Source organism: Dermacentor andersoni, chromosome 1 (assembly GCF_023375885.2).
Source record: "Dermacentor andersoni chromosome 1, qqDerAnde1_hic_scaffold, whole genome shotgun sequence".
NCBI classification, from domain to species: domain Eukaryota; kingdom Metazoa; phylum Arthropoda; class Arachnida; order Ixodida; family Ixodidae; genus Dermacentor; species Dermacentor andersoni.
In genome coordinates this window covers 282,031,147-282,057,166 of record NC_092814.1, presented here as the reverse complement: position 1 = coordinate 282,057,166, position 26,020 = coordinate 282,031,147, and the positions used below count along the sequence as shown (strand labels likewise).

At 46.6% G+C, this 26,020-nt stretch overlaps 1 protein-coding gene and 1 pseudogene across 2 annotated transcripts in view; both read right to left on the bottom strand.

Annotated features, from left to right (window-relative positions):
• Positions 1 to 26,020, bottom strand: part of LOC126547899 (follistatin-related protein 5-like) — a 515,627-nt gene that overhangs the window by 483,396 nt on the left and 6,211 nt on the right. The window lies entirely within an intron of this gene.
• On the bottom strand, positions 8,309 to 8,490 carry LOC126548667 (U2 spliceosomal RNA; annotated as a pseudogene).

The window sequence follows — 26,020 nt, the reverse complement described above, 5'->3', positions numbered from 1 at the left end:
AAATACTGTCCGTCGATTTTTCTTTACCCGTATGCCCACCAACCGATGCGAAAAGTACGACCGCTCGAGGAACAGTGGTGTAGCGGAGACGAAACCAGTGGAAAGGAGAGCAGAAAAAAAAAAAAGAAAAGAAATCCTGGTCACTTTCAGGCCAAGTGCGGTGAGCGGTCTAAATAAAGAAAAGATACGTCTAAGCGAACTGAGGTCATTAGGCACGCATGCCTGAAAGCGAAGTGATAGCGGCCACTTTCCATTTCCTTTCGATCTTTTTCGTTTCTCGGCACATGCTCGTGTCTGTTGCCCGAGCGTTTCCCGTGCCTCAGCATTAGTATCATTGTTTCTTTTTTTTTTTACTCCTGGAAAGAAATTACGATGCGCATAGGTAGGAAACGCTGTCGAACTATTTGAATCGTGTCTGCGCTAAGCGCGACGGACATATTGTTTCATGGGACAAAGAAAAAAAAATGAATGTCGTAGCGCTGTTCCGTATTCTTCTTTCTTCCTCCTCGACTCCGGTTTCCTTTTATTTATTTAATTATTTTTTTCAGTCACGACGACCGTGCCCAGAATGATTTCCCCGACTAATGACTCTCGTACATCACCGACGGAGAATACGTGCATTTGCATCGAAACGCCCAATTAAACCCCGATCAAGGAAGGGTATACGGCAGAAACGCCATTTGCGGCGATACAAGGATACGTGGGCAGGGCTTCGCAAGGGCGCCGACATCGCCTGTCGCTTCTTCCTTTTCACGCCGCCTAAAGAGGCGTGGTCCGACAAAACCGTCGTGCGCTACGGCGATGAGCCTGCAGCGCGTATGATATATATATATATATATATATATATATATATATATATATACATACATATATATACGTAGAGAGCCGCCGCACTGATCAAAGGGTGCGACCAGGGTGTCGAGAATAACGGGGCGCGCCCCTTTACTTAAAGTGTGTCGTCGCCTAATCGTAATACGCGTGTCAAGGCGTGAAGGTCGCATTCGGTGATTCCCCGCCGTGATTTCGGCTCATCAATCAGTGAACCAGTCGACAAAAAAAGAAAGTTAACCTTTTAACCGCGAGCGTATAACGACCAACCACAATTAAGAAATTGTAAAGAGTGGGAAAGATTTTTCAAAGACTTTTTACTATTCGGTTCCAATTAGGCAAGGTTTTCGTTTTGTTTTTCTTGCTTAAGAGGGCTTCGCGGCAATCAGTTATTAGTGGGAAAAAATCGATCTCATAATTACGCGGTCGCGAGTAAAAGTGAACTCGTCAGGGGCTCCTTTCTCAGGCATCGTGAATTTCCTGAAGATGTATTCTTACCGCCGTCAATGATCATAAGTCAGTTGTCATTTGTCAAGCTCTTTTTATAAATTTTGATAGAGTCACTCGTGGCTTTTGGTATCACATGTTGGTTCATGAAATATTCAACAGTTAACTAAGCAGATTGAGCAAGTGTGCTAGGGTCGTTGTAACTGCCCTTTTCGTCGCATCCACGAAACTGGTCATGATTGAATCAGCCTAATAATTTCCTTACTTCAGCCAATCACTGCGTCGGACCCCGGAACAGCCCTTGTCGTGATCAAAATCAGAACAAAGCGTCGTGTAAGAGGTTCCCTAAGCTCTTGCACAGCGGATGTGAGCTGCAAGAAGGTCACATTTGCGGACAAATAAGGACACCAGTCAAGATTTCGAGTTTTTTAGTGTGACAAAGGAACCCGTACAGGCTCCAAAACGTTTCTGCATTTTTTCACCTTGACTTGATCAGTGACCGCAACTTCTTGATCAGATGTAGACACTCTCTCCTGGAACACGCGCCATGAAGCGAATTCCCCGTATTCTTTCTCGTGCACGTCTGAAATCACAAACACAGCGCGCACAAAGGGATGAGCCGTCTGCAGATCCCTTTCAAGGTACGGCCGTGCAACGCACACTTGTTGGCGGAGCCAACAACGAACTGTTGTGTAACGAACTGTTGCCGTGTAACGAACTGTTGCCGTGTAACGAACTGTTGCCGTGTAACGAACTGTTGCCGTTAGCAACGTCGTGGTTACACTTCCGCGCGCGCAGGACCATATCTACCTAGAACGTGTGAAGCGGGCTTCTCCCCTCACAATCTCTTAATTCAAAGAAGCCAGCTTCCAGGACTGCTTTTCAGAGTTTTCAAAAGCGAGCAAAGAAAGCAACGGATAACCCAAATATTCTGCTTTGTATTGAGAGAAGAGAACCATGAAGTATATTTTATATTGCAGCTACCTTTCCACAACCTCAAGATAAAATGAAATAATGTTGTTTTGTTTTCTTTTAAACTGCCTAAGAAAGCGCAGAGCTTCGCCCGTTTGTAGGGTGAATACTGTATACCTAATGGTTTGACAATTTGAGATGCCATGGGTGTTAGCAGCACCCCGATAACAACAAAATAATTTCTATTTGTATCTGTGCGCACACACTGCGTTACATCCGCAGAGTATGTGCACGAGCAAGTCAAGCCAACGAAAGACGTCAGGAAATAAAATTACTGTACACAATCAAAAAGGCATGCCAGCTGCCAAAACGTCGGTAAGATGACGTGTGCGGGTCTACTCAGCATGCTGTGGCATGTATTGAAGCGGACCCCAGGAGTCGGCACACAAAACTTCTATCTGGACGAACGCAATGCGTCGCACTTCTTCCCGACAACGGTCCAAGATTTGGCCGTCCAGACAACTGGGGACCAGGCTCTCCCGTGTTTACAGGCGATGTTTTCGGCAAATACGAGGGAGCGCGCAAAAAACGCTGACGCGCATAGGCATTCCTTTCGTTGACTGCGTGCACGCTAGCACACACCCATACATATATAGAGATATATAAATCCTTGCGCAGGGACTTATATGAAGTATATGTGCATTTGTGTCTCCAGACGTGCGCTCGACGTGGCAGCGGCGTTCGGGGAAAGAAACAGACTGCAACGTCAGATTTCATGAGCGTCTCAACGCCATCTGCATGCGCAGCATTGGGCTCGCCGGCGCGGAAACCCCACCCCGTCTCATGTTTATGCAGACGTGCGAGACAAAGACGGCCGCCGCCGTCGCCCGCACGTCCGAGCCAACCGGAGCGAAAGTGTCTCTGTTTCGCACAACTGCCCCTCGTCGGAAAGTGAGGATAGCTTCTCACAACGATAACACACGCAGTGACTAGGTTTGACGGTCGCATTGACTGTACCCCACCGAGATGGTTCGTTTGCTTTCGTCATTTTTGTACCGTTTGATCTTCTCTTTGCTTAAGTTTCAAACCAAGTTCGCAAGACTGGTCCGTATACACGGTGGAAGTAACTGCCCATAGTTAAAGGAATCCAATGCGCGCGATATTCTTGGTAGTAATAGCACCTTTCTCTTTTCGTGAGGATACAAAATGTTTCCGGCGTTGGGCAGCGCTTAGCGGCCAAGGAGACTGAACCTGCGCTGAACCTGCATATGCACATACTTCGCCCTCTACAGTTATATGATGGGCGCGCTTTCTGGCGTAAATAAACCTTTTGCAGATTTACTATTGGAAGGTTTTCTTTGGCACACACTTCAAACGGAACATGGAATAAGAGCAAAATTGTGAACTTTAAGAGGCATTTTCACAGTACTTTTCGCAAATCCTCCGTAATCAAGGGGACCGCTTTCTATTGTACATGCATATTGAATACGTGCATGTACCAATAAATAAGCTGTGGTGCGTGCAAGAAGTGACTTTCCTGAAAGCATGACACGCGCCCCCGTTAAAACCGAGATCTACTCCCCCCGCCTCCTCCCCCCAATCACCGTGTATCTGTTCCTTTCAAATAGTTCATCTTTAACAAGTGCTGGTATTAGCTTCCACTTCTTGTATAGAAACACAGAAATACACTTACACGTGTTGTTTGAATCTTGAAACTTACACACCAAACGAAAGACGCGATAGCTGTCATCACAGAAATGCTGCCGTCATCACATAAAAGGGGTGCAAGGAAAAAGTGGATTTCCAATTTTGTGGCATGCTTTGCGTGCATTTTTAAATTAAATTATTTTTTGTAAGCAGTTCTCGTTCAACAGTCGCCAGATATTTATGATTCTGAAAAACGTCAGATTCTAGTTTTCTTGCTCAGGCGTTCAGAAGCTTTGTATTTGTTTTGCTTTTTTCTTCACCGAATGACGTGCAATTTTTTCGCCTTCAGAAGGCTACCAAAGTTGTCCCCTAGAGCACCTCAGCAGTAAACCGCAAAGAATTTGTATGTGAGACACGCAAACATGCTTAATTTCTTCCCGTTACATCATTCTCTAATAAAAACGTAAACATTTCATTTCCTTAGCACCACAGTAAAACGGCACTCGGGAAGCGGTAGACTTCGAGGGCCGTTCGCGCCCATCAGCCTTGCCGAAACAATGAGAGCAACACGTCCGCTCCTCGCGCCTGCAGCGGTCCCAGCGTCGACCAGAGTACTTTTATTCTTGGGCGACATCGTCATCAGCGTCAGCTCTGGGTGGCTTGGGTGCTGCCTCAGTCATGTTTTTGTGGCGGACACCCAAATCTCCCAATTTCTCTCCATGCACTCGGGAAAAGCAATCACACGTCGTAAAATATACAGCACTCGAAGTAGACAAGACGAGCGAACGCAAAATATAGTACATGTGTGTATATACTTGTGGAAGGGGGCTAAGGAAGACGTGGTGTGGTGTCTTCTTTAGCCCCCTTCCACAATTCTGTACACATATATACTGTATTTTGCGTTCGCTCGTCTCGTCTACTTCCAGTGCGCCGACCAACGCAAAGGCGTCAGCTGTTGAGAGGTCGTAAGGGCACGACTGGGAACGCCTCTGGGGCATATACTGCACCCTGAAGCGCTTGCTTGGGTAAAATCATGTTAGAAACAACAACGAAGGAGTGTCTCTACTTGGGGCCATCGCTAACCTTACAACGACGGAAGCTAAAAAAAAAGCAAGGAATGGCTCTCGCTAGCTGCTTTCAGCACACTACCTCATTTGTCCTCGTTATTTTCGATATGCTATCCGTCGGAAGCGTTCACTGAATGTCGAAGCATTCAACGAATAAGCATTATATTAAGCCAATATCTATTATCTATTACACATCATTATCAGTATCTATTAAGCGAATAATAAGGATTGTTTTCTGTTTGCATGAGATTTGCAAAAAATGCACGCTAAAACTCCTCTGGGAGTTGTTTAAGTATGCGTAAGCATTGTGACACTTGCTCATCTCCACACATCCCGGTGTCACATGCATTATCAATGTTATGAAACTTGATCCGACCACTACAAACGACAGCACTGCGGCCACAGAACTGCTGCAGACGGCGGCGCCAGGTGAATTGATGACGCAAGCAAGCTACTGCACGTGGTGGTGCCAGGTGAGCTGATGACGTGCCGATCATTATAATGCGTTATCGCTGTTTAGCGCCTTATCCATCCGCGTTGAACCATTGTGAATCTTGATCAAGCGTGCTCAGGCGGCGGCTGCGTATGGCGCGGGCCGTATGTGCGATGAGGACAGAGAGCACCGACTGCTGATAGCTTCGTGTGCGTTGTGTTCTCGCCGCTTAGTTAGCATTGAAGTGAGAGTGAGCACGAAGGTGCATTTAGGGAGGGGGGAAGGGGGGGGGTGCTCGCTGCTGCGTGTCCTATCGTTAAAGCGATCGTCTTACGTGACGGACGGACGGAGGGACGAACGGACAGGTTTCTTGGTTGTGTAAGCATAGAAATGCTTACGCATTTAAAAGAAAACTACTCACACTGTCTCAGGTCGTAAAAGTCTAAATAAAAGAAAATTATACCAGCAGCTACAGTGAAAACTTTCTTATAGCACACGCCGCGGTGTATACTATAGGCACACAAGATGTATTCGGCATTGACTTAAAACAAACGTTTAAAGCAAGACCAAAAACTGATGGCTGTGCGAATTGTTCCTCGAGTAAAAGTATAAGGAACGCTACCGGAAACTGTTAGACGAGCAACAATGATGAAGGGAAAGCGACGGAGATAAAGACGCGTTTTTCCGAGCGTGAGCCAGTGCGGTAATGAACTCTAGCAACGGGTTTCTTCTTTCGGCCCCATTTTATGCAATTCTTATCATTCTATGCGCCGTTTCATATCATAAGAAGCCAACAAACAAAGACACCAAAGACAACATTGGGGAAATTACTTGTACTTACTAATTGAATTAAAGAAATCGTAAATTACCTAATACAAATGAAAATGGATGAAAAAACAAATGACCGCAGGTGGGGAACGATCCCACGTCTTCGTATTACGCGTGCAATGATCTTACCAATCGAGCTATCGCAGCACCGTTTTTCTATCCACTTCTGGGGTATTTATGTATTTTTTTTTTTTTTTACTGCTAGAACTAACCCTGGGAGTGCTAGCCAGTGACCCCACTCACAAACCTTGGCGGCGGATATGGAACATCCTTTCTGCCGTAGGCGTCACAAGTACGTGATTCTTTTGGATGAAGGCAACTGGTCAATAAGCCCACACATGCTACCTGAAAGCATAAATGTTGCCGGATTCGCGACCCTCGTTATGTAATGAGCGAGAAAAAAGGGAACGGAGGAGCCCGATTGCTATTAATCACATCATAAGAAGCCATAAAAACAAAGACACCAAGGACAACAAGGGAGAAATTCTTGTACTTGCTAATTGAATTAAAGCCATGATAAATTAATGGAAATGAATGAAGGAACAACTGGCCACAGCTGGGGGACGATCCCACGTCTACGCATTGCACGTGCGATGCACTTACCAGTTGAATGCTACCGCGGCGCCGTTTTCCCATTCTCTTTCTGAGGTATTTATGTTTTACAGCGGAGCTGTATGTTTACCCTCCCATACACTTTTCAATGTCCGTGCCACAAAGATCCCGCGACCTCTATGAGGAAGGCAAAGCAAACCAGTAAGGCACGTGCTCACATCTGGCGTAGCAATAGGAAAGCTAAGAAGCCACCCAATACATAGTTTCATACAATAATTACAAGAGAGAACTCTGACGCTAGTGTCTACGGGAGCTGCAATCGGGGTGGTTCAGCCAACATTGGAAGTACATGTATTTGCCTAAACTTCGTCCTTCTGGCTTTAAACGTCTCTTCGATTTTGTATTTTCAACAAAGTACTGTATAACAAATAATTAAATATGCCTTATTAAAATCATCCACCGGCAGGATTCGAACATAGGACCTCTAGCACAGAAGCCCGACATGGAAACCATTACGCCACGGACGCTGTAAGAGTCGGGGTCGGGCATGTCAAAAGGGGTAGCCGGCCCATGTCGTCGTCTGACTCATCCACGCTAAGGACGTTGTTGAAGGGAGAAACATGTTCTCATGAAGAACGAGGAGTACTGAGTTTATTTACAATATCTACATAGGAGTGGAGAACGTTATGTCTCAACAGTCTAGCATGACTGAATTGAAGCACCCTGAGGAGCCAAAAAAGTCCGCTTAAATCCCCGCTGTCCTCCATAAATCCCTGGGCCAGAACAATCTGCCCTCCCACCTTCGTCCAATCAGAGCGTCCAAAGTCGTCGAAGGGCCCGTGTTGAGGGCGAGGGTTCACACAGTCGCTCCCGCACCTTTGTTCACTGAACGCACAGAAAGGAGGGGAGCTTCGTAGAGAGGGATTGTCACGCTTGACTCAGACTGGCACGTCTTGGTTCCTGGGATCACCCAGCAATTAGCTGGAACGTCTGCCAAACGACCGCGGTGATTACCGGAGTCCGTGAGGAAACGCCGTAGAACGCCCTTTTCCACGAGTTTCTTGCTCGCATTGGTCCGTGACGGCGACAGTGAACCAACAAACAATACTCGATCTGCCAAGCATGTCTCGCCTTACTGTCGCCGCAGGCCTGTCCAAGAGGTAGGTTAACTTCACGAAGCGACTCGTCGCAGTGGTGCAGGAGAGGCTAGAAAGTCACTAACCCCTCTGGTCGATCGTAACAACGCATGTATCGACAAGCGGCACAGAATGCCCTTATGAGTTTCTTGCGGACAAGCAAGCGTCTAGAGACGCTTGGCACGTTTCAATTTGGACACCTCGACAAGTTGAGCAGCTATTAGCAGCGATTGTGTGTGTTCACAGAGAATTCTACAGACGCGGAAGGGAAAAACCCCAAAATAAGTAAAGCTTTTACACTCAGTAGTGTGCTTTGTCTATTTTACAGATCTGCTGGTGGCCCAAATTCATAGAGTGGAGTGGCTGCATTTTTTTTTCTTTTTACAGGGAAGCTGTATATGGCTAGGTTCTGGAAAAAACTGCGTGCATCTATCGAGCCGTGTAGATCGAGAATTTCTACCCAGTGGGCTGATCCCGAAGATAGTGCAATACCGGGCCGACCCGCGTCGGAGGTAAAGTAGGCTTTAAGCACTCCGCCAACTTGCAAAAATAGGTTTATTATCTTGGGTCCAAACACAGCCCGCATCTGACATTAAGCTGATAAGAACAGATACTACACTTTGACCCGCGTCGGCCGTGTCTACGTTCGCGCCGCCTTCTCTTTGTCGACGTTCCAAGCGCTTGCGTATCTCCTTCCGTTTCCTTCCGCTCTCTCCTGAAGGCGGTCCCGTAACCGTGCTGCCCGCCAGGACTGCGAGGCGGAAAGAAATGCTAACCACCCATGTGGGCCCCCTCCCGCAAACTTGGAACGTTTCACCGATGCAATGGCCAGGTTTCAGAAGGAGTTTGTGTGGAACCAATTTTCTGTGACCTGTGTTGTGTGTGACCGCTTGTGGTTTTCGAGTGACCTCGCAACCATTACTGCATTGCGGGACGTGGACGAACGCACGATCGCCTTGGCTACGTTGAAGGAGAGTGTGCCCTCGTATTGCGGTGAGGTGCGTGTCTTTTCTATGTGCCGGGAGTCGTGAGTAAAAGGTGTCGTGCCACGTTTTGCAACAATAGCTGGGTATGTATACCCCGCGGTAGCTCATCATCTTCCGAGGCTCAACATCGTGGAGCACCGACTAGCCGCGCCTCGCCTTCCATTTATGTGCATACGGCATTTGACGCACGGCAATGGACAGTTCGCCATTAAGAGGCCCACATACACAGCTTCGCTGGTCATCCACCTTCATAAAGTGGAACAGCACTGATATTTTTACTACTAGAACTAACCTTGGATGTGTTCGCCGACTAGTCATTTGTGGTGGCAATAGCGGTAGACCACCTCTAAGTCCAGTCACGAACGGCAAAACTAATTGGTTGAAACTGAATCGGAATCTAATCCTTGCATTGCAGTACGTCACTAGAAACGATTCCTCCTGCAGCAATGCCCTCGCAGCAAAAGCAAGAAATGCGAGGCGCTATATGCTCATCAATGGACGGACTTTTGCTTAAAACGTACAGCGAGGACAGAGCGAGTTTTCGGTCAACAGCCAAGGCTAATAATACTTGATGCTTCCTTGAAATCGAAGTCATAAGGGAGACCTACAACCTAAAGACAGGTGGAGAATATGTGCGTGACCATATACACCTAAAGCAGACATCATAGTTGCGACCAAAGAGACCACCCGTAGATCGCGTTTAGTTGCTGGAGCCGTCAACCAATGGAATCGATCGAACCTTAACGTTTCTGAAATAAAATAAAAACTGTGGGGGCATTTCGAGGAACGAAGTACATAAATAATGAGGTTAGGAGTAAAGGTCATTCGCCGAAATCGGAATACTATCAAAATAAGCGCAGCTTGATAAACAACTGTCTGAAACAAAAGCAGATAACAAGAATTGAACGAAAGGATGCGGCATGTGCCGCGCACTGCCCACCCCCTTCTTCTTTCCCTGCATTTCTTGCCTTCACGTGCGCAGTCCTCTCATTACTCTTCGTTGTCCTCGGCACTGTTTCATACGTAGAAGCAACCGAGCTTCGGATATACGCAGGGTGGGCCGCCGGTACATTTATTCTCATGTTCGGTTGGGATGTGGCAGCGGATGGGCGCGTGCCTGGTGTGTACCCGGCTACATGGGTGTCTCTCCTCCTTTTCCTCGTCACATTGCCTGCGCTCCTTCTTCCCATCTTGCGTGGCCTATCCCACTCACGAGGATTGGCCACCGATCGGGCACGCGCATGATTTTTCGCCCCTCTCCGCGTAGCCGCGGACCGGCTGTCGATGATAACACCGCATCTGGCTTCTTGTCTTTCTTTAAAGCCAAGGAACCTTGACTCAGACCATAGATGTATCGAGACACTATTTGAAAAAAAAAGCTTTTGTGTCTTCCATACTGATGAAATCAGGGAGAAGCAAAAATAAAAATATAATGTATAGAGCGATATTCAATATCGCTACTAGCGAGCTTCGCCGTCTGTATGGAGCCTGATGCCGTATAGCGAAGATGGCGTCTTGCCAACGTCTTCAGAAAGTGGAGTTTTACATCACTGAAGAAAAGTCTGGCGCTGTGCAGTCCCGCGAACGGTACGGTAACAAATGAGCAGTACACGGGCTTCTTTTATTTCTTCTACTATGGCGCGCATCTCGCTGGGAAGGCGTTTTCAATACACTGTTTTTAAAAGTTCGACATATGTTATTTGTTCCATATTTTTATAGCAAATTAGCGTTTAAAATACAGAACTCATTGAATTTATCATGAGATTCATACTGGAGATTAGTAGAGTTTGCAGAACGGAATAATTTGCGGATAATGAACATCTTCTTCCGCAAGCCGGATAACCGAAAGTGGATGTGGAGGAGCCCGAATGGCGAGACCAGAAATGAAATAGACTTTATACTCTGCGCTAACTCTGGCATCATACAAGATGTAGACGTGCTCGGCAAGGTGCACTTCAGTGACCTTAGATGATAAGAACTCGAATTAGCCTAGACTTGAGGAGGGAAGGAAAGAAACTGGTACATAAGAAGCCGATCAATGAGTTAGCGGTCAGAGGGAAAATAGAGGAATTCCGGATCAAGCTACAGAACAGGTATTCGGCTTTAACTCAGGAAGACGACCTTAGTGTTGAAGCAATGAACGACAATCTTATGGGTATCATTAAGGAGTGTGCAATAGAAGTCGGTGGTAACTTCGTTAGACAGGATACCCGTAAGCTATCGCAGGAGACGAAAGATCTGATTAAGAAACGCCAATGCATGAAAGCCTCTAACCTTACAGCTAGAATAGAACTAGCAGAACTTTCCAAATTAATCAACAAGTGCAAGATAGCTGACATAAGGAAGTATAATACGGATAGAATTGAGCATGCTCTCAGGAATGGAGGAAGCCTAAAATCTGTGAAGAATAAACTAGGAATAGGCAAGAATCAGATGTATGCGTTAAGAGACAAAGCCGGCAATATCATTACTAAAATGGATAAGATAGTTGAAATGGCTGAGGAGATCTATAGAGATTTATACAGTACCAGTGGCACCCACGATGATAATGGAAGAGGGAATAGTCTAGAGGAATTTGACATCCCACAAGTAACGCCAGAAGAAGTAAAGAAAGCCTTGGGAACTATGCAAAGGGGGAACACAGCTGTGGAGAATCAGGTAACAGCAGATTTGTTGAAGGATGGTGGGCAGATTGTTCTAGAAAAACTGGCCACCCTGTATACGCAATGCCTCATGACCTCAAGCGTACCGGAATCTTGGAAGATCGCCAACATAATCTTAATCCATAAGAAAGGGGACACCAAAGGCTTCAAAAATTATATACCGATCAGCTTACTGCCCGTTGCCTACAAGATATTTACTAAGGTAATCGCAAACAGAATCAGGAACACCTTAGACTTCCGTCAACCAAAGGACCAGGCAGGATTCCGCAAAGGCTACTCAACAATAGACCATATTCACACTATCAATCAGGTGATAGAGAAATGTGCGGAATATAACCAACCCTTATATATAGATTTCATTGATTACGAGAAAGCGTTTGATTCAGTCGAAACCTCAGCAGTCATGCAGGCATTACAGAATCAGGGTGTAGACGAGTCGTATGTAAAAATACTAAAGATATCTATAGCGACTCCACAGCCACCGTAGTCCTCCATAAAGAAAGCAACAAAATCCCAATAAAGAAGGGCGTCAGGCAGGAAGATACGATCTCTCCAATGCTATTCACAGCGGGTTTACAGGAGGTATTCAGAGACCTGGATTGGGAAGAATTGGGGATAAGAGTTAATGAAGAATACCTTAGTAACTTGCGATTCGCTGATGATATTGCCTTGCTTAGTAACTCAGGGGACCAATTGCAATGCATGCTCACGGACCTGGACAGGCAAAGCCAGAAGGGTGGGTCTAAAAATCAATCTGCAGAAAACTAAAGTAATGTTTAACAGTCTCGGAAGAGAACACCAGTTTACGATAGGTAGCGAGGCACTGGAAGTGGTAAGGGAATACATCTACTTAGGGCCGATAGTGACCGCGGATCCCGATCGTGAGACTGAAATAATCAGAAGAATAAGAATGGGCTGGGGTAGCGTTTGGCAGGCATTCTCCGATCATGAACAGCAGGTTGCCATTATCCCTCAAGAGAAACGTGTATAACAGCTGTGTCTTACCAGTACTCACCTACGGGGCAGAAACCTGGAGGCTTACGAAAAGGGTTCTACTTAAATTGAAGACGACACAGCGAGCTATGGAAAGAAGAATGATGGCTGTAACTTTGGGGGGGGGGGGGGGGGGGGGGGATAAGAAGAGAGCAGATTGGGTGAGGAAAAAAACGCGAGTTTGTGACATCTTGGTTGAAATCAAGAAAGAGAAATGGGCATGGGCAGGGAATGTAATGAGGAGGGAAGATAACCGATGGTCATTAAGAGTTACGGGCTGGATTCAAAGAGAAGGGAAGCGTAGCAGGGGGTGGCAGAAAGTTAGGTGGGCGGATGAGTTTAAGAAGTTTGCAGGGAACAAATGGCCACAATTAGCACATGACCAGGGTAGTTGGAGAAGTATGGGAGAGGCTTTTGCCCTGCAGTGGGCGTAGCCAGGTTGATGATGATTAATGAATCACATTAGAGTTAGACGAGCAAATTTAGTGGCACTTTGAGCGAGGGCATTTCGCCGCAGCGAGGGTCATCCTGTAATTGATGGCAGTGTCGATCGGTAAGTCAGCCAGCACATTGTACGTTAGTTCTTTTTTTTTTATGCAATATTGGCAAAACGTTAACGCGATCAATTGTCAGGAGCGAGGACCAGATGACATTGCATCTAACACCCTAGCGACACGCTGCAGGTTTGGAAGTCCTGACCAGCGCGAAGCATCTGCACTTAAAAAGCCACCAAGATTTCATTGGCAGAGAAACACTCGCTGTTTTCATAAGCAGTGATGTTTAGAACTTGAGTGCGATTGCGCACTCAAGCCCTGTCGTGCACAATAAAGCAAACGCTGCGCATACGCACTACAGTTGCATGTGGCTTCGGCCTGCTACGTAGCGTAGATACCGCGGCGGCCGCAGGGTGCCACGATGAGTCCGCTGGCGGAGCGCACTGCGGCTCGATGAGGACAGGCGGCCGCGCCTGGCTTGCATTTCAGCCGTCGTGGGCGCCAAAATCAGAAATAGTGGCGTCTACGTGAACAGTCAAAAGCAAATTATAACTGCACGGCCCGGTGACGTTCAGCGCGCAGAGCGTTGCGGGCACGCCCCGCTCCGCCCTAACCTTCGCAGTGCAAGCCATGAAGAAGGAGCGGAAGCACCGCGTATACGGTACGTTTGATTGCCAATAACTCCGCTTCTGCTGAACGCATTGAAGTATATTTTGCGGCAAGGTACTTGTGAAATATGTTATTTCAACTTCAAACGCATTTCTCGACTTGATAAAAAGTGGTTCAGAGCCCCTTTAATATAATCGTCAATGCTGCTGATGACAGGTTCTACATTATTAAGTCATCCGTAAGTGTACAAACAAAATCTGGGCCGGTATGACGATAGGATTCATTTCGCTCGGTTCGATTCCGTTGTTTTCATCAGCAGCTAGCGGCCGAACCATCTGGCCGTTAAAATATACGCGGAGAGCCGCTCGGACCACTGACGAAACGTGAAAATGGCCGGCTATAAGGTAACGATTCTATTCCAATTTCCTTTTAGCGTTGGTCAGTGGTCCGACCGGCTCTCTGCGTGTATTTTATCGGCGAGATCGTTCGGCCGTCAGTGGCTGATGATAACAAAATATTAGAACCAAGAGAAAGAAATCTTTTAATGGAATGCCGGCCGTGTTTAAGGACAATATTCATGTACAAAATTGTGCCCCGTCATTACGTTCCGTGGTGCCCTAGACATTTCATGAACGTTCCCGCGTAGCTCTTCACATGCTTAATCTTAATTGTGGCGTCAAAAAAAGGCTGCAAGGTTTTAACGTTATATGTTAGTATTGGCTATCCATTAAATGCTCCCCCCCCCCCTAATTGTCTTTCTGCTCTCTCTCTCTCTCTCTCTCTCTCTCTCTCTCTCTCTCTGCGTGTGCGTGCGCGCTTTTGCTTTAAGTACAGCACACCAATGGATGTGCGCTTTTATGTGCGTGTCGGAGGTACGACGGTAAGACCCATGGCCTTTTCTTGTCATCCTTAAATCTGGCTTCAAATAGACTCTGTTTCGCGAACCTGCGAGCATCGATCGCATTCTTAAAACTGCCATGTATAAAAGAGAAAGAAAAATTGTGCATTTTGGTGTCTGTCCTTTCTGTAGCGTCTTTAATGTTTGAAAAAGTACAGAATGTTGCGGCGAAAATGAAAGCTCTCGGTAAGAAATCACAGCGCCCAGCATGAAAATTATTTCTGACAATCTGCCTTTCATCGTAGCACCAGGAACGTTTCGACAAATGCACGCTGTGCAACGGCGATGACATATTGGAGCGTGCCTCATTATGACACATGGCTTCGATCGCGACGTCGGTGCCATGCCTGCGTTGATCGCCTGATAACGCGGCGGCCGACCCGCGATGCGAGGAACCATCTGGTGCTGCAGTCCAGTCGAGCGCAAAACGGTGGCACGCGTCAGTCGAATAATCGATGCTGTCAGTGTCCTGCAAGCAGTGCGATCATTGACGCGAAACATTTCTTTTCCCCTTCATTCGTTCGGATTTCTCGGAAAGTCCTGTACCAGAGACCATTTCACTGCGCTTATACCCAAAAAACGCATATCTATATCTTAGCTTGCGTTGCACCAATAAACAAAAGAAAAAGGAAACTTGGTGGCTAAAGAAAATAAAATGCGAAGGTTCGAGAGCGGAGAATGTGTCTCTTATAATGGTAATTTATGTGAAACTTTCACCACTTCGCAACCTGTTCTAGAATGCTGCCGCGTCTGCAGTGCGGCAAGGACGACGATGATAAGCAGAAATATCGGTAATATTACAACTCATGTCCATGCTGTACTCCGACGACCCTATTTCATGAGTGGGCAGCCAGACGTCCCTCTATACACAGACGAGGACTCACTTTACAGTACAGCAGAATATATTCCATTTCCGTTGATTGAAGCGGTCCACTTTCCCTCCCGCGCATTTTCTTTTCTCCCGTCCGAACATCTTGAGCGTTCGAAACCTTCACAGAGACAGCGCAATGCTTTTTTCCTTCGCCGTCGGCAACGCACGCAGTGACTCAGTATAGATGACATACTAGTGACCAATATTTTCCCATGCTTTTGTGCTTCTTCCTTCTTTTCTGAACCCCGACATCCATTCTAAGCAAAGCCGCCGACCAGCCGGCCGCGCACCCGTACGGCATCGGGCTGCCGCCGCAGCGTGCGTGCAATCGAACGGCTTGCGTATAGAGCGCGGAGCTGCTCGGCGTGTATGGCTGTCCTTGTGTGGCGACGCTCACTTGCACGCACAATGAGCCCGTCGCGACTGGCGGCGGCACAGTCGCGCCGGCTCTTGACGTCAGAGCGGGCACGCGAATGGATCTCATTTCCAGGGGGTATTACGATGTGCATGGGGAGCACCAGGGGATCAATGACGACATCGTCCCCACCCGCGCCCTTTCCTTTCTCGCCAGATCGCTCGTCGAGTTACTGACCGGCCATGGGTCACGCCAAATGCAGCCCGCTCGCTTATTCTTCCCCCTAATCCTCCTACTTCATTCTATCCTATTCTTTATTTACTCTCTCTCTCTCTCTCTCTTCTTTTTCTTTTTTTTGCTTTTGCGCGCTTCTTTTTCGGAGGTCGCATGCACCCTTCGGTCGTCGCGTGGCGTTCGATATTTGCGCGCCGCGCCGTCTTTGGGTATGGGTTGTCATTCCGGCTCGCCCTTTTAGCGGCGGATCTTGCAGCATTAGCCGCCGAATCGTTTAGCGGCGGCGGCCGCGAGGCGCCTCAACCCTCCCCCTGCCGCTCATTTGTCGGCTGGCGCTAATATCTGGCGAGAAAAAAATGAAGATAGGCGCGAAACCACGCACGAGGCGAAGTTGTTGGGCTTGAGTCGCTATGCAACCGTCAATATGCACGAATACACATACGCACAGAGGTGTACACGTTTCCTGCGTGATTTTTCTCGAGAGAACCCAGCAAACTTAAACGCAACGAGCATTAACAGCCAGCTCAGCAAGCCATGGGACACGGGACCGTGCACCTTAATAATTGACAGGAATGATGTCACAACGGAGCGAAAGTTCGTCATCACTTGTTTGTAGTTCATTTCATTCCTGTACAATCTTTCTCGCATTCCTCCAAATACAAGTCCATCAGCTTGCAAGGCCCATGCAATGAGCTAAGGTCAGCATAGACAAGAATGTGAAAAAGAAAATTAAAAGGAAACAAGTTGCGCCTGCAACTAAACATGGCAACATTGCTCAATGGTTTCGTTTTTTTTTTTTTTTTTTTTACTTTCTTAAGTGGGGCAGCACTCATGAACGCGACCTCCCCTGGGATTTTCTGCTAACGCTCTGCATGCATATCGACCAGACGCGCTAAACTCCATACGTGAGCCCCCTGTACGAAGAAGCAGAGTTATTAGCTGGTCTGCTACCTGTTTACAGTGTCACAGCATGTTTCAGTGCAGTGCAGAGAAGCAGAATGCAGGACCAAAACTGATCCAAAAGCCGTAGGCGAAATAAAGGTGGAAAAACGTTACTTTTGCGCGACCAAGAATGCAACCGGAAAATAGCAATTTTTTTCACTGCAGAACAAAATCGAAAAAAAAATATGGTTTTTAGTTTCAGCCTACTATACCTACCCCGGAGCTTTTGGTCCATGCCTTGCCTGCAGGCATATCAACCGAGACATCACTTTATTGTAAACCCAAATTGGCCTGCTGTCATTTCAATAACGGCGGCACCGTTGTACAGTGGTTTTCAACGTGGCTCGTCGGAAGGCAGGCACGTTAGGGATACACTCGTGAACGTTCAACATTGGTCACTGTCAATTGTTTAAGGGGTAAACGGAAGTTCTTCCTATAGCTATAGGCGGCCGCTCTTGATTACACTGGTATGCAAATGGAACTATTTACGGCGAAATGTAAACTATGAATCACGCAAAGGGAAATTATGGAGACTTTTACTGCGAACGCAACCAAACGCTTGCAACTGGATTTGGTGTGCCCGTCCATCCTCTCCGTTACACATTCGTCGTCGCCGTTAGACGCCACCTCCTCATTTTACACTTTACACTCACCCTATACGGCGAAGAAAAAAATAGAACCTCACCCATCACCGGGGATTGAACTCATGCCCGAGTTATATTGCACGTCTTAACTCCAAATCAAAATACAAATCGGGGTCGGTGTGATATGGAAAGATGCATTTCCCTAAATTCCATTGATTTCTTATCATTGAGCTTTTACAGCAAAGCTGTTAAGGGCTAGTTCCTTCAGGATCGTGTCCGTGTGTATACACAAAACTCCCCATACGTGGGCCGATCCCGGAGCTAGTGCAATGCCGGGCCGACCCGCGGCGGAGGTGCAGTTAGCCATTAAGGGGCCCACATACACAGCTTCACTGGTCATCTTTCTTCACAGAGTGGAAGGGCACTGAGTTTTTATTTTCACGGGTAACGTGTCTGTGCGTAAATTAAGAACGTTTTGACCCCTAACGGCTGCGTACCAACATCTTCGTATCTAATACTTCACCTCCCTGACCTCCACAGCACGTAGATCTATATACGATGGTTCCAGAAGCGTGTGCTGTGTCGAGTCTTTCGAGAGTCGTTTACATGTGAGGCTGCAGAGGTCTGGCTGTGAGGAACTAAGAAAAAAGAGTTTCGCGCTGACTGACACCGTATCGCGAAGAGTCTTCAGACACGCGTGTTAGACGTCGGACGTTGGGAGCTGACGAAAACCGTATCTGGAAATATGTCCGTATATAGCAACGAATGAGGCTGGCCTCTGAGGAAAAGGAATCGCGATACCGTTTGTCTCGGGAAAATGTGTATAGAGACGCAAGCCCCTTTCTAAACGTCAGAGCGGATTATCTCGCCTAGTTCGTTGCAATTGTCACAGTCATGTTACAAATCGTTGAACGAGCGAGCACTGACAGCTTGTGTCTTGGCTCTGACCTTAATGTCGTGTATGTCTGGTGCGGCCCAACGGCGTCCGATATAACAATCTGCATCCTATATAGCAGATAAAACTTTCACATTTGTATATTCCACATTTGCTATAGCGTCGTCCGAAACTTTTCTAACCTTTAGTAGGTTATTTCCTGTCAGAATCAATACTGCGTGCACACGGAAAAAGATTGGTGGTAAAAAGCTCCTGGTAAGGAATTCAGAACATATTAGCTACAATATCACATATCAGCAACGTGACGTTTAGAAGCTTTATATACTACCGCCGTTATGCCGTCTAGGTCTGGGAACCTTCCGGGAATTCGGCCATCTATGGTTTTGTTTATTTCGAGGACGGTGATGTCTGGTAATAGCGCTGTCGCGTACGTCCACTGTCCAGCGTAGGCAGGGTGGACAGAAATTCGGTATCGAACTTTGTTGCTTAGAGCGAGAATAAACATGGGAACCGAGGAGCTCGATTGTTTGTTCGTTAAAGCCACATTGGGCCAATAGACAATGAACCCAGGAAAAGCATAGGGGAAATTGACTGTTCCTTTAGTTTGCGAGGAAACGTGGAAATGATAGTGGAAGAAAATACAACTTGCCGTCGGCGGGAGCCCAACTGACATCTTCCGTATTACGAGTGCGACGCTCTACCATTGAGCTACCGCAGCCGGATGTCCTGCCGTCCGCTTTCTTGTGTATATTGCGACATTTGTACTAGATGTAGGCGTGACCTCCAAGATCGCAAATGCGCAATCTCGGAGGCCACAGTCCAGGCCATAAGAGCTTCGATGCCGCGCTTCTCCGTACAGGGTGGTGACACGTCCGGCTGCGCCACGTAAAGGCGCGCTGTCACGGACAGCCCCGCCATGGTTCCTTAGTGGCTATGGTGTTGCGCTGCTACGCATGAGGTCGCGGGATCGAATCCCGGCCACGGCAGCCACATTTCGTGTACTTGGATTTAGGTGCACATTAGAGGCAGTAGGACTTGGCGGCAACGTATATTTTTGGATAAGTAGCTATCTACATAAGAGATCCTTTTTCGTACTTACCGAGGATGGCCCGACCTCCCAACATTACAGTAACCGTGGGGTGCCTCAGGGCGGAGTACTCAGCCCAACGCTCTTCAGTCTAACACTCATTGGACTCACCGACATCCTGCCAGGCACCGTTAGGCTCTCCATCTATGCCGACGACATTTGCATTTGGACGTCGGCTGTGACGCGACTGCAGCTTCGCGCGCGGCTTCAAAAGTCAGCTACTTTAACATCATCCTACCTTCGAGAACAAGGACTTCGTATATCATACGAAAAGTGCGCAGCGGTGGCATTTACCAGGAATTCAATGTCTCCATACGTGATATCCGTCGACAGACACATGATCTCGTACAGCGCGAGTCACAGATTTTTGGGGGTGGTCCTTGACAAAAATCTCTCCTGGACCCCTCATGTGAATTATGTGAAAAAACGCCTGACAGGAATTTGCCATATGTTTAAGTTCCTCGCAGGAAAGACCTGGGGAGTGCCAATACACTCTATGCTGCAACTGTACAGGGTCCTCTTTATTGGATTCCTGCGGTACAGCCTACCGGTCATGTCCAGCACCTGCAGAACTAACCTGAACATAATCCAAAGCATCCAAGCCCAAGCACTCAAGATATGTCTCGGTCTACCGCGGAGTGCGTCAACGACTGAAGTTATTGCAGTCGCTTAAGATTTCACTATTAGAACGCACATTAGCATTGAAACAATGCGTGTGCACATAAGACACTTCGCCCGGACCCCTACCCGCCACCTAGCAAGTCTCCCAGTAGATAGGCCCCACACGACATTCAGTGCGACTGTCTTCGCGCACCGTGCCTCTTTCAGGTCAGGTTACGCACCTGCGGCAAGGCCTTCTATTCCTCCATGGTGTATGCGCCGTACTCAAGTGAACCTTACAATCCCAGGACTTCAGAAAAAGTCGGACTTGCCATCATCAGCGCTCAAGCAACTAACTTTACTTCTCTTGTACGAGAAATACAGCGACTGCACACTCGTCTACACTGATGGATCAACTACATCAACCAGTTCCGGCGGCGCTGTAGTTATACCAGCAATGAGAATAACCAAGCGGTTCAAGACTTCCCATGTCACTACGTCTACAGCTGCAGAGCTCGCTGCTCTCCGCGACGCGCTTCAAGTGATAAATGCTGAAAGTCCTAGAAAATGGGCAGTCTTCTGCTATTCAAGGCCGGCCTTGCAATGTGTGCAGTCATTTCTCCGACATGGAACTCACGATCAGCTCACGTGCGAAATCGCGGAACTTGTCCATCACTTAAGAGAAAAAGGCCATGATATCTCTTTTCAGTGGATACCAGGTCATTGCGGTATCATTGGAAATGATGACGCCGATAAGGCAGCTCGGACGTCAAACCAAGAAGACCGCTGCGTCCCCATTCCGCTCTCAAGGACCGACGCCGCGAGACAACTTGGCATTCTGGCACGCACGATCTCCTTAGCAGAGTGGAATAGCGTACATACAAGGCGCACAAGACTGCACAGACTAAACCCGTCACTTCAACTCAGACCTCCAGCCGGTGTGCACCGGCGTGAAGCGTCTCTTCTGTGTCGGTTATGGCTTGGAGTGGCCTTCACCAATGCCTACTCAGCACTAATTGGAATGGCTGATAGTCCTGCATGTGATGTTTGCGGATGCGAGGAGAACATTGACCACTTATTGTGCCATTGTCCTCAATTTCAAGCACAAAGGCAGTATTTGTCCGACACATTGAGGAAACTAGATGATCGTCCTCTGAGTGAACAGACAATATTAGAGCACCGTCCCGACCGATCATCGGCTCAGAAGGCAGTGAAGGCACTTTTGTGTTTTCTCAGAACTTCTGGTTTGCTCGAGCGACTTTAACTGAAGTGCTGTCCGTACACGTACCTACACCTTCTCTCTCCCTTCTTTCTTTTCCCCTTCTCCCATCCCCCAGTGTAGGGTAGCCAACCAGACTATTGACTGGTTAACATCCCCGCCTTCTTGTATTCTTCTCTCTCTCTCTCTCTCTCTAGGTGCACATTAAAGAACCCCAGGTGGTCAAAATTTCCGGAGTCCCCCACTACGGCGTGCCTAATATGAGACCGTGGTTCTGGCACGTAAAACCCCATAATTTAATTTAATTTTTTATTTAACGACGGACAGCGGAAATTTCGGTTCTGCGCTCGTTGACAGTGTAAAAATGTCTGATTTTCGAAGTTCGTACGACTACGGGCATTGAAATATTTACATCTCACTTTAAAAATGGAGGTTCAACGCTTGCAGTAAAGCAATACCAGAATAAGTTTCGTGCTCAGTAGATAACTGGTTGCTTTTACCGCGCTTTCGCTTACGCTAACAAATTTGCTTCAAACACAAAGTTGACACATATGGTGTACACTAAAATTTTTACAGGTTGTCCTTCAAAATTATTGACGCGGTTTCTGACCAAAAAGCTTTAGTTGCGTCAGGCCATGGAAATATATAAGACAAAACACGGTAAATAAATACGGCAGCGTCACCAATATAGCTGAAGGTACTGTATTCATTGATGTGCAAGTCATGCGTATGAAATGTAAGAATGATAAAGAGCACATGGCCGCAAACAGCCTTACGTCAGCAGAGACACACCATGCGAGTGTCAAAAAGCAAGCTCGAGGTAGCGGTTTCAATCACGGCTGTGGCTGCGTATTTCAAACTGGGCAAAAATGCTAAAAATGCTCCTGTACTTAGATTTAGTTGCACGTTAGAGAACCCCAGGTGGTCAAAATTATTTAGAAGTCTCTCACTGCAGATAATAATCAGATCGTTGTTTTGACTCATAAAACCATGAGATTTATTTTTATTGAGTGAAAAGCAAAATCGCTATAAATATAGTGCCTAAATATTTTGCTGAAGAATACATTTTCCTTAGTTCTGTTATGAAACGAGCCTTGAAGATCACAGCAATATGAGAAAGAGAAACATAGTCACACATCTCACTAAAAGAAAGGGAATGTTTACTGCCAACATATACGGGGTGATTATTTTTTGGTTTTCTGGAATTTTTCAAGATCGCTTGCTGCAGATAACACAATTCTAGTCATTGAGATGTATTACTCAGATAGGCGGACATTATTTGCATGGGAAACTAATTCAATTGACATAATTTAAGAAATAACATTAAAAAATATCATGTAAAAATGCATATAATTAAAAATTAGCTAAATATTCATTAATTAATTATGCTACGGCACATCTTCCCATTTACGAATTGTAGCTGGCGAGTTTGCAAGGCGTATCCTCTTGGAATTAATTTCTAGAACACCAGATTGGAGACGTGCGCCATCAAACTCACCGTAAAAATGCACTGTTGTTCCGCTTACGTTTTCAACAAAATGCTGTTTTATGCATTGAGGCAAAAAACTTAACGAGAACGCCCATGTATTTCGTCCCGCACTTTGGGAGATATCTGGAAACTGGTGTCATCCTGGAGATTCATTTCAAGTGGATACGTCTTGCAATCTCACCGGCTAGAATGCGTAAATTGCAATGTGTCCCGTAAAGTAATTAATTATGAAGTTAATTAGCACAGTTTTTTTTAATGCATGTTTCGATTTCACATGATATTATTGTCCGCCTCTTCGAATAATCCAGCTCAAGGACAAGAAGTATGCTGTCTGCCTCAAGCGGTTTTTAAAAATGTTTGGAAACTTAAAATTGATCACCTTGTATAGCTGTGACTTGAGTAAAACCAGAAGACAACCCGAAAACTCAAATGTAGTTCAAGGCAGCTCACTAACCCGTTCAGGCTGCCTGAATCCACAGGAGGCCATGGACACAAACTCCAGAGCATTGACAAAGCAAAGCTCAAGTTTATATGCATGCTTATTATAAACATCCAAACAGATCAGTTCAAGTTTACACCTGTAGCAGTTTTACTTCCATACTCCATCTCTTTCGTTACATCTGGCTGGTACAATCAGAGCAAGTATAAACGCTGACTCGCAACAAGACAAAATTCCCAAGAACATTTTCCTAACATTTGAATGCTCAGTGCATGGTATTGTTGGAAATGACACATTAAGTTTGAGCAGGCTTCTCGTCACCTTGATTAAATGATTTAAACGCCAAGCGCCTAGTGCATCAGAAAATTTTCTGAAGACAATTTCACACGAAGACACAAATTTAAGCATCATGTCTTAGATGAAAAAGGTTCTCGTCGACTTTGCTGCGTTATGGGTCGCCGGGAAATATAAGGCACGGGTGTCGTTTTTCCATTGAGCTGGTGCACAAAGGTACGCAGCAAACGGCTGTGACGGAGTATTTTTAGCGATAAAATCGTCAAGCACCCTTCATCTCACGTCGGGAGCCGGAAAAGTTAAGTTAGTGAACACGTGTGCAGCATTGTTAAAATAAACACCTGGCATCACGACCGCACCACACTGACTATTGCACGTACATATGCGTCCGCTTCAACACCTCCGACACAATATGGCGGAGGTGCGGCGGTGCCGTGCCTTCGTTTAATGTGCTTCTTACCACTCCCTTTCCATTCCAGTAAACTTATCATTGTCTAGCATCAGCAAGTTCATAGGCCAAACCGTCGTCACATTAGCCGGGCAGCGAGCGCGGGCGAACGTCTCAATGCGCGTTTTCTGCTACTCACCGAACATCGCAGTCCCAGCGCCGTAGCAGAAATATTCCTCGCGTTTGTGCTTGCTGCATAACCGAGTTGTAGCCGATGGCTGTTTGCCGGTCCTAAGTTTCTCGAGCCAAGCTTCACGCAGCTTCTTGTCCTGCGGCTACGTGTGAATAAGGCTGACACCGGGCTCCGTTGCGTACGTTTGGCACTGCGGCACCGAGCAGTAGCCTACCATGCTGCATGCCTCCAAAGGCAGCCACTACTTATTATAGTGATTTCAAATGTTGTCAAGCAGACACCCAAGGCGGGAAAGCCTCAACACTTAATCAGAACCGCAGCGCAGGTGGAACTTTAAACTTTCATTTTCAATTCGCTTAGGCGCTTCCGAAGCAGCCGACGCGGCCGCTGTGTCCACATGATCCTTCATGCCACGTCACGCCTACGGTGGCGCCAGCTTTTCCAGTGGTGGAGCTCGCCCCCAATGCTTGCGTCAGCTCTCGCTCGCGCTTGTTTGGTTTGCCTGGTTTGGGCCTCGTTCGCACTCAACTGTTTCGATTGTCATGGTTTGCGATTGTTTTGTAATCTGATTGTATGCGCGACGCGAATTGTGTAGTACTTTCCGGAAGCCACGCGGCACCAGCCATTACACTTGCGCCTTCGATGAGTCATGTATAAAAGCCGACGCTCTTGACCTGCAGATCATATTTTCGACGATCGCCGACTCTACTACATGTCTCTCTCAAATCCTTTGCCTCAGTATATCACGAAATGAAAACCCGCATAGAGCTGCGCTCAAATTTCCAATTAGGGAGTATCGTAATCGTCGATGACCTCTTTTCACGAAATAAATTTATGCAAACATCAAGCGGTCCGGATCGGTATCAATCGTGTTGTTGTTGTTGTTGTTGTTGTTTCGCTTGGAAGTTGGAACCAGCAGTGCACCGTTTTTCTGAACCGAAAAGAAAACCGGAGCGTAAAATAAAAAAAAAGTATGTTCGATATTCTGCAGACTTGCGTGGTCAGGCATAGCTAAGCTCAATGAAAAGCGCTTTCTATTTTAAATGTGTTTTAGCGCGTACAATAAAGTGCCTTCTGGTCACTAATCTTGGACTGCCATATAGTATGCAGGCACTTCTACATTTAGATGCGCTATATATACATAAAAGTTTCGTTGCAAGAGTTAAAAGCCTGTATTGAAGCCGTCCACGCAAAGGCGCGCAGCTTTACTTGGCGGGATAGATATAGCGTGGCCCGCCTATCTGAAAACCCGTAATGTATATAAGCTGTACCGCCACTTCAAGCGAAACCCTGTTTCGTTCTCCTCAGAGCCAAAGACAGCTCATGTGCTTGTAACTGGTGTTGGTGAGCGAAGTGCATGTGGATAGTTTACTCTTGTTTTGTCTTTATATTATTTTTATTATTTTATTGTGTTTTTACTATAACCGGATTTATAAAGAAACCTACCATCCCATTTTTCTTCATTCATTAAAATTGTGGACATGCATTTCATCTCTTCCAGTTCATTTGAATTATCATGCTGAGTTGCTTCTGACTCTTGCAGCGCGGGACTGTGTTACTGGCGCAAACTTGCTTCTAATAAATATTGCGCGTAATTAACAGTCACTCTCATTTAACACACTATATCTACACTCTTCATAATGACTGTATCCTTTCTTTATCTTTTCTGTGTTAACATGCTACGCTGCTGCAATAGTACCGTTTCGTAACACCTATTAGGATAATCACCTTTCTTGGTGCCATAGGTAGAACAAACGCCGTTTTTTTTTTCAACAGCAAACTAGATGTCTGTTTATTTTTATTTAGTTACATAACCAGCAGATATGTTTATACTTTTTCTTTTCTTTCGGCTGAAACCACCAAGATCTTCAACTCAGTTATATATGACGTCTGCAAGTAGTGCACTCTTTCTACAAATGGCCCACAACGGAGTTTGC